This window comes from Petaurus breviceps, unplaced genomic scaffold (assembly GCF_028583685.1).
Source record: "Petaurus breviceps papuanus isolate PSGF00001 unplaced genomic scaffold, PetGlider_PUasm1.0 129, whole genome shotgun sequence".
Lineage (NCBI taxonomy): Eukaryota > Metazoa > Chordata > Mammalia > Diprotodontia > Petauridae > Petaurus > Petaurus breviceps.
The window spans coordinates 3,670,378-3,679,006 of record NW_027185665.1 but is presented as its reverse complement, the minus strand read 5'-3'; the positions used below and the strand labels follow the sequence as shown (position 1 = coordinate 3,679,006).

Sequence of the window (8,629 nt, the reverse complement as noted above, 5' to 3'; positions counted from 1 at the left end):
CTTCCTTCCTTCCTTCCTTCCTTCCTTCCTTCCTTCCTTCCTTCCTTCCTTCCTTCCTTCCTTCCTTTCTTAGCAATTGGGGTTAAGTAACTTGCTCAAGGTTACTCAGCCACTTATTTCTGGGTGTGGTGCTAAGTATCAGAGCCTGGATTCAATCCCAGGTCATCCCGACTCTGGGGCCAGTGCTCTTACTCGCTGTGCTACCTGGCTGCCCCTCTTGTTAGCTTTCTTATCAGAGACCCTTTCCTCTTTCCTTGTATCATGTCTAGGAACGAGTCTTGGGTCCCATTCTGGATCTCAGCTGTCTGGCATCAAATATCCAAATCTCTTTTTTTGGATTTTAAAGTCATTTATAATCTGGATCCTTCTTAATTCCAACCTTCTTACACCTTTCTCCTCTCCATGTACTCTGCAATTCAGTGACACTGACCTCCTTGCTCTTCCCCTGACAAGACACTTCCTCATAGAATTCTCTTTTCCCTCCTCTCCATCTCCTGGCTTCCCTGATTTCCTCCAGGTCTCAGAGAAGATTCCACCTTCCCCTTAATTTAGTTCCTCCTCTTTAAAATTGTCTACATTTTATTTTGTCTATATCTTGTTTGCACATAGCTGTTTACACATTGATGCTCTGATTAAATTGAACTCCTTTAGAGCAGGGATTATTTTTTGCTTTTCTTTCTTTCATTCCCAGTACTTAGTATACAGTGTCTGGCACATAGCAGGCGCTTAATAAATGCTTCTTGACTTGATAAAGTATTATCTGATAATTGAGAGGCTACACATCTCACAGCATAATTTATGATTCCACCCCGCGGAACCTGCATTTCAAAATTCAGAGATTCCTAAAAGGAGGTTCTTAAAAAAGTAATAGATACCTTAAAAGTTGATTCTTAAGTGGAGAAAAATCAGAGCGGGTACACTTGTGTTAGACACGAGATCAGAAGACAAAACAGATGCAAAGGTTGGTGCATTTATTATCTCAGATCCAGTTCTTATTAACTGTTGGTCCTGGGGCAGATCATTCAACCTTTCTATGTCTCAATTTCCCCATCTGAAAAATGAGGGTGACAATATCAGTATCACCTACCCTTCAAAGTTGCTGTGAGGAATATGTTTTGTAAAACTCAAGTGTTCTAGAAATGTATGTTATTGAAATGGAATGGCAAGGAAGCCAATTGAAGAGTTATCACAGCTTTCTCTATATTTTATGACATTTGGGAAGGAATATTTCTGGGAGCATGGTATAGGGGGAAAAACACTGGATTTAGAGTCAGAAAAGCTGATTTCAAATTCCGTCTTTGCCACTTATGACCTTAGTCAAACCGCTTAACCATTTGTGCTTTCCCATCTATAAAATGAGGTTGGTTAATGTAAATCAGTGGTATCAACTTCAGATAGAAATGGGGACCACTAAACCACACATAAGAATCCCTGCAGGCTGCTCATTGACTTAGAAAATCACATATTAACATTATCTATGTTTTATTATATTTTCATTCATTTTATTAAATATTTCTCAATTACATTTTAAACTGGTTCGGGTGGTACTCAGGAGTGTTCTGGGCTGCATGCAGCTCATGGGTCTAGTATGTAACACCTTTGTTATAAATGGCTTGTAAGCATCCTTCCTTGGCAGCTAGGTGGGCAGTGAATAGAGTGCCAGGCCTGGAGTCTGGAAGACTCATCTTCCTGAGTTCAAATCTGACCTCAGAAACTTACTAGCTGTGTGATCAAGGGCAAGTCTCTTAACCTTGTTTGCCTCAGTTTCCTCATCTGTAAAATGAGACAGAGAAGGAAATGACAAACCACTCCAGTATTTTTGCCAAGAAAAGCCCAAAAGGCATCACAAAGAGACAGGCATGACTGAAAATGATTGAAAAGCAACAAAACTTTCCTTCCTTCTCTAAATCTGTGAGCCTTCTGGTATTTGTATAGAGCACCAGTTCAAATGAAATAATCTGTGCAAAGGACTTAAAAAAATTACACAAACTTAGATGTATTACATAAATGCCCATTATTATTGCTGGTATTATTATTATTAATCATTACACTGAGAACAGAGATAATTTTAAGAATAATGGTCATACAATTCCTTGATAGTGATAATAAGTGTATACCATCCAAGTTTACTATGAATTTGAATCCATAAGATATACTTCATTTTTACTTTTTATATAAATATTTTATATTTATTTATAAATCTTGACTTCTTCAACCAACTGGTGACTCAGCTTTGGAGGCACTCACAACTTCAAATAACTGTCAAATTCTGGTAGAGTAGAAAGAGCACTGGATTTGGAGTCACAAGATTCTGGCTTCAAATCCTGCCTCTATCATTTACTATTCATGTGAAAGAAACTTACCTTCTCTGGGCCTCAGGTTTCCTCATCAATAAAATGGGAGGATTGGATTAGGGAAGCTCCTGTTTTAAAAATCTATGGTCTTATGATCCTTTGAATGAATTCCCTATCCATGAGTTTCCAGATCCCTAATTTACATCAAACCATCTCCATTCTCCCTCTACACACTACTTTTGAGTCTAGACTTTCACAACTCAACCACAAACATAGCATGGAATTCTTGTTGGATCACCCACAACTGAACCAAATCTGTTGAAGTCACCACCCTGCAGACTCCATTTGAGACTCAAGCAGGTTTTGCATGTTTGTGATGTGGAGATGTTTATATCCCACAGCCTTGAATTTCAAAAGCAGGTCATTTTCCCCCAAAACTTTAATACCATTCTCTGGGAGAAAAACAAGTCTAAATTACTTTAGGAGAAGTGATGTTGGAATCAAACAAAGGCAATCGAGTTACCAACCAAGTACACAAATTTGATGTCAGGAGACAACAAGGTTAAATTTTTCATCCAGAGAGCTGTTTTTTTCAATTAAGCAGGCTGAAAACATGTATTATATGTGAACAAGTCTTGCATATTTCTCAGATCACTGTTTCATAGAGAGAATTATCAAGAATTTCCCCTGGAATGGGCCAACAGTGGGCAAGAGCACTGGACCTAGATTCAGGAAGACCTGCGTTCAAATTCAGCCTCAGACATTTACTAGCAGTGTGGCACTGGGTGAATCATTTAACCTCTGTTTGCTCATTTGTAAAATGGGGATAATAATAGCATCTACCTCTCAGGGTTCCTGTGAGGATCACATGAGCTTCACAAATATGAAAGCACTTTGCAAACCTTGAAACTGTGTGAATGCTAGTTCTTCTTCCTCCTATTCCTCTTTTTCCTCCTCCTCCTCTTCCTCCTTCTTCTTTTTCTGTTTTATTACTCCCCCTTCTCCTCTTCCTGCTACTGCTATTACTACTTACTCCGAAAGGAAGAGTCTAGCACCGTCGGGAGCTGCAGTTTTCCTCAGAGTGGATGATAAAATCCTTGGTACTAGTTATACAGTAGGACTAGAGCTTATCCAGTTTCCCTCTGAAAGGTCCAGGTCGCCTTGCTCAGACTACATGGAAATCGTCTTTGCTTTCCTACCAGGGGACTGTTGTATTCCAAGTGTCATACAGCAAGGAGAGACCTCACTCTGTGCTAATTGCTAGAATTTCAAAGTGAGCATTTACACTTTGTAACTCAATGCTACAAATCTGAAGCTTGAAGCTTGTTTTGTTGATTGCCTAGGCTTAAGGAAATGATGGAGAAAATGTTAATCATGCAGTTAAACTTAAAATTGTATTGTAGGTAAATTCCTTTTCTTCTACGTGCCTCACCTGGTTATGAAATATTTGCCAGCACACCCCTGGTTACATAAACTTTTCCCATAATGGTTGTATGGTTCATCCTTCATTCTCAAAGAGGACCATGACATCAGGGAGATGATGGCATGATTTCCAGTTGACTTTGATTTGAGTGAAGGAGGCTGTGCAAGGTCACCAGCCTCACTTTCTTCTTCAGAGCCATGTAGGTCCAGTGGTGGAATCTAGATTCAGAAGCCTTTCACTGGGCTTAATGATTCAACACACTCTCTGAAATCAGGAAGTAATATCCATGGGACATAGAAAACAATATTCAGGCTTTGACTCTTGCCTGTAAGGTAGGTTGCCTCACATTCATGTTTTTGTTTGTGAAGCGAGGGATTGATCAGGGAACCACTGATCATCTGGGTCCCACAATCTGCCTGATGGAACTATGGGACATAAGGGGCAGGTGATAGACAACAAAATATTAAAAAAAAACACCCTTTGAGACTTTGAGTGGGCCATTTAGACTTTGTAAGAACATTAAACTTTTGAGTGAATCCAGTTGCAGCCAGGAGAGCAGTGTCAGACTGAGACCAGGGTGGATAGGGCACTGCTCCGATGCAGCTTGGCTGTAGTCACCACTGCATCCAGCCTCTGGCTCAGCTGACATCCTCTCCTGGTATCCTACTGGGCATTCTTTGAAAGAACAGAGCCAGCAGGAGTCTCAGCTCTGAGATCTGCCATCTTCTGGGCTCCAGGTGCCAAAATTTTGATTCCATTCACCAACACAATTCAGTTTTGCAGCTAGACTTTTCTCTCATATGCCATGTGGTTCAGGTCTCCTACAGCCATTTGCTTCTACTACAAAATACCAACACTGGGTGGGGAGAGGAGAAAGAAATCTCCCCCCATTAAGCCCACAGCATGTTCTAGGAAACATATGAAAAAAGAAAAGTGAGTCCTTAAGAGCTTCTTCACGAGTTGAGTTTTTTTCCTCTCTTTTTGATTGTCTTAGAGTTAGTTTTTAATGTAGGCCACAGAGGGGCATTGGCAATAATTTCATTCAATCATCAGTTGCCTTTATCCAGGGTTGACACTCTTACTACAAATTGCAAATGGGCCACTCAAAATCTGAGAGGAACATTCTCTTCTGTTTCATTGTCTGTTACCTGATAATTCCATCCTGCAATTTCACCAAACTTACTGGGAGAATCTGTTGATCAGGGTTCTCTTAACCAACCCTCTTATTCATCTTTATTTGTTATAATATCAAAACATGACTCCCCCAAAGGAATGAGCTGTATAACAAAAAACAACTACAAAAATGTAAGAAAAAATAACTTTGTAATTAAGCATACATAACAAATGTTCTTCATGGAAATCATGCACATAACTGTTTGGAATATCAGTCCATGTGTTTCATATACCTGTTATAAATAATGAGCAGTATGGTTACTGAATTGGATGACGATTCACTAGAAAATTCATTATACAAATACCATCCCAGGGGACTCTCTATGAAACATAGTACATGCTCGTTGACTTGACTTGGTTTGAGCCTATCAAAGCAACAATGACTTTCTGCTCTGGCTGGAGTGTGTACGTGTGCTCACACGTGCCTTCTTGCATTTGCTGTTGGGAGGCGCGGGGGAGGGGATGGGGGAATTTGGCAAAAGCCCTTCTTATTCTCTGACTTTCCTAAAGCAACAGGTTTTCTTCCCATCGTGCATAGTAGGAAAACTACGAAGGCAGTTACTCTTAACTCCTACAATAGTGCTGTACTTCTATGGAAATGGAATCGGACTATTGATTTTCTGTCATGAAACATGTTGATGCTTCTCTATTCATCATCAATAACTTTAATCAAAGTTCTACTTAACTAAAATTCTTATTCAGATTTTTATAAAAAATCTTTTTGGGGAAATTTGTGTGTCTATGGCAAACCTTTGTAAAATGTGGTTGATGTGTGTGTGTGATAATCCCAAATTGCCCACTCTGGGAGGGTGGGGAAGAGGCAGGGCCCCCAAATAGTGTACTGGGTGTATTGCTTCCTGTGCCTACAGAGAGAGATGCTGTGGTACCTACTTTTCTACTTTCCATGGGAGATGGCTTCTTGCATTTAGGCAAAGAGAGTCTCTTTGCTAGGCACAGCTTGAACCAGGTGTTTATATAAGCAGTGTAGCCTGGGAGGAGCCAGATGGCCCTTACTTGATTTTCTCTGGGGAAACTGTCAGTTCACATACACTTACTGTACCTGCAGGGGGCTTAGAAAATAAGTCATTTGAAGTTGCAGAGTGGCCAATTCTTTATCTGGCTGCATTTGTGAATTAATTCAGGAAGCTGAGGTTGGGTTTTTGCCCCACTTTGGAGCACAGGAGGGCACATTCTTTCATGATTCAGAGCTCTCTCAGGAGACTGGGAATGTTCTTAAAATGAAATGTAATTCTGCCTGCCCTGCAGACAATTTCCAAATTACATTTCTTTTAGCAAAGGAAAAAAACATTTTCACCAAAGATTGTTTTTTAGCAATCTCAAACAATTTAAGTCTAGGCTATGTAGATACATAAATTTTGAATCCAAATTTATCCTGAAGTATTGAAGGTGATTCTAAACAATTCTTGACATGAACTACATAAAATGATTTAGTACAAATACACTGTGTTCTATCTATTCTCTATTCTCTCTTTTTTTTTCTTTTTGGAGGGGGGAAGGCAGGGCAATTGGGGTTGTGACTTGCCCAAGGTCACATGGCTAGTAAGTGTTAAGTGTCTGAGGCCGGATTTGAACTCAGGTCCTCCTGACTCCAGGGCCAGTGCTCTATTCACTGCACCACCTAGCCATTCCTATTTGTTCTCTATCCAAAACATAGTTGTCCAGTAGGTTTAATAGAATTTTATATGTGTGGGAATTTATTTTAAACATAACTAAAAGATACATTGGTAATAAAAGAATGTCCAATTTGATGTTATATGTTCTTTGAAAAACCTCATTTGGGGCTTTCGGCTTTTCTCCCAAGCTTGGTGCCAGGTTCTGCTGCTTAAGTTGCATCCCTGAAACAAGATGGCGAAGGTTGGAGTCAATGGATTTGGCCGTATTGGGCGCCTGGTGACCAGGGCTGCATTCGCCCCAGGTGGAGTAGACATTGTGGCCATCAATGACCCCTTCATTGACCTCAACTACATGGTTTATATGTTTCAATATGATTTCACTCATGGCAAATTCAAGGGCACTGTCAAGGCTAAGAATGGGAAGCTGGTGATCAATGGAAAAGCCATTACCATCTTCCAGGAACAGGATCCCACCAATATTAAATGGGGAGATGCTGGAGCCGAGTATGTTGTAGAGTCCACTGGAGTCTTTGCCACCATGGAAAAAGCTGGGGCTCACTTGAAGGGTGGAGCCAAGAGGGTCATCATCTCTGCCCCTTCTGCTGATGCCCCAATGTTTGTGATGGGAGTGAACCATGAGAAATATGATAATTCCCTTAAGATCGTCAGTAATGCTTCCTGCACCACCACCTGCTTGGACCTCTTGGCCAAGGTCATTCATGACGACTTTGGCATTGTGGAAGGACTCATGACTACAGTCCATGCCATTACTGCTACCCAGAAGACAGTAGATGGCCCCTCTGGTAAGCTGTGGTGTGATGGGCGTGGTGCTGCCCAAAACATCATCCCTGCTTCCACTGGTGCTGCTAAGGCTGTAGGCAAGGTTATTCCTGAGCTGAATGGGAAGCTCACAGGCATGGCCTTCCATGTTCCTACTCCCAATGTATCTGTTGTGGATCTGACCTGCCACCTGGAGAAACCTGCCAAATATGATGATATCAAGAAAGTGGTGAAGCAAGCATCAGAGGGAACCTTGAAGGGCATCTTGGGCTACACAGAGGACCAGGTTGTATCCTGTGACTTCAACAGCAACACTCACTCTTCTACCTTTGATACTGGTGCTGGTATTACCCTCAATGACCATTTTGTCAAGCTCATTTCCTGGTATGATAATGAGTATGGTTATAGCAACCGTGTAGTAGACCTCATGGCCTACATGGCCTCCAAGGAGTAAAGTGGAAAGCCATGGATCTTCATCCCCAACCAAAACGAGGAGATCCAGCACTGGGGAGCCCACATTCCTAATCTGTGTTCCTATACTAGGGATCCCATGTGCCATTCACATCCTTGTTCCAAAGCACCCCTGTAGTAGGGGGAAGAAGCCTGTATTGTGTACCATCAATAAAGTCAACATATTCAGTGCAAAAAAAAAAAAAGAAAAACCTCATTTGGGTAGATGAAATATTCATTTAATATTGTGATAGAAGCCTGTGTTTGGGACATCTGCAGGCTTACCATTATCTAGTAAATCAACCTGATCCAGCAGGTTGAGATTATGAAAGACAAAGGATAACTGTATACTTGCCTTCAATTCCCAAAATGCAGTGTTCTTTGAAAGAGGTGTAGGAATCTCAGTTTTAACTAGCTTCAGCTATATATAATTTGAATATTTTATACTAGTCTATAACCCTCTGTGTGGCTAAGTTAATACTTCTTGAGTGTTTGACAATAGAGAGATCTCAAAAATATAAAATGGTTTTGAGGAAATAAGTAGTAACATTTCTCATTTTTACTACATCAAAGACAGTTCCAATCATTTCTCATAATCCATGGCACCATTTTCTTAAGCATTCATCCATCCACACCCTTTAAATAATGTCCTCCACAAACAATCAAAACATTAAATACATTCCAGGCAAAACCAACAGCTGCTGAGCAAATCTCTTCTGAAACCCAGCACTGGGAAAGGCCAGTGTTACACCATTGTAACTGGCTGGGCTGAAGGAAGCAGGAGGGATGCTGGAAAAGAAACAGACATGTATAAAGCTAAATGGGCCAATCTAGACTCTTGAACTGAAAAGCTGCCTCAAAGGAGGTTTTCTTTT

The 8,629-nt window shown here is 40.7% G+C and overlaps 1 pseudogene; it reads left to right on the top strand.

Moving 5' to 3' along the window:
- The window catches only part of LOC138172878 (glyceraldehyde-3-phosphate dehydrogenase pseudogene), an 8,548-nt pseudogene extending 582 nt beyond the window's left edge, over positions 1 to 7,966 (top strand).
- The last annotated feature ends 663 nt before the right edge of the window (positions 7,967 to 8,629 follow it).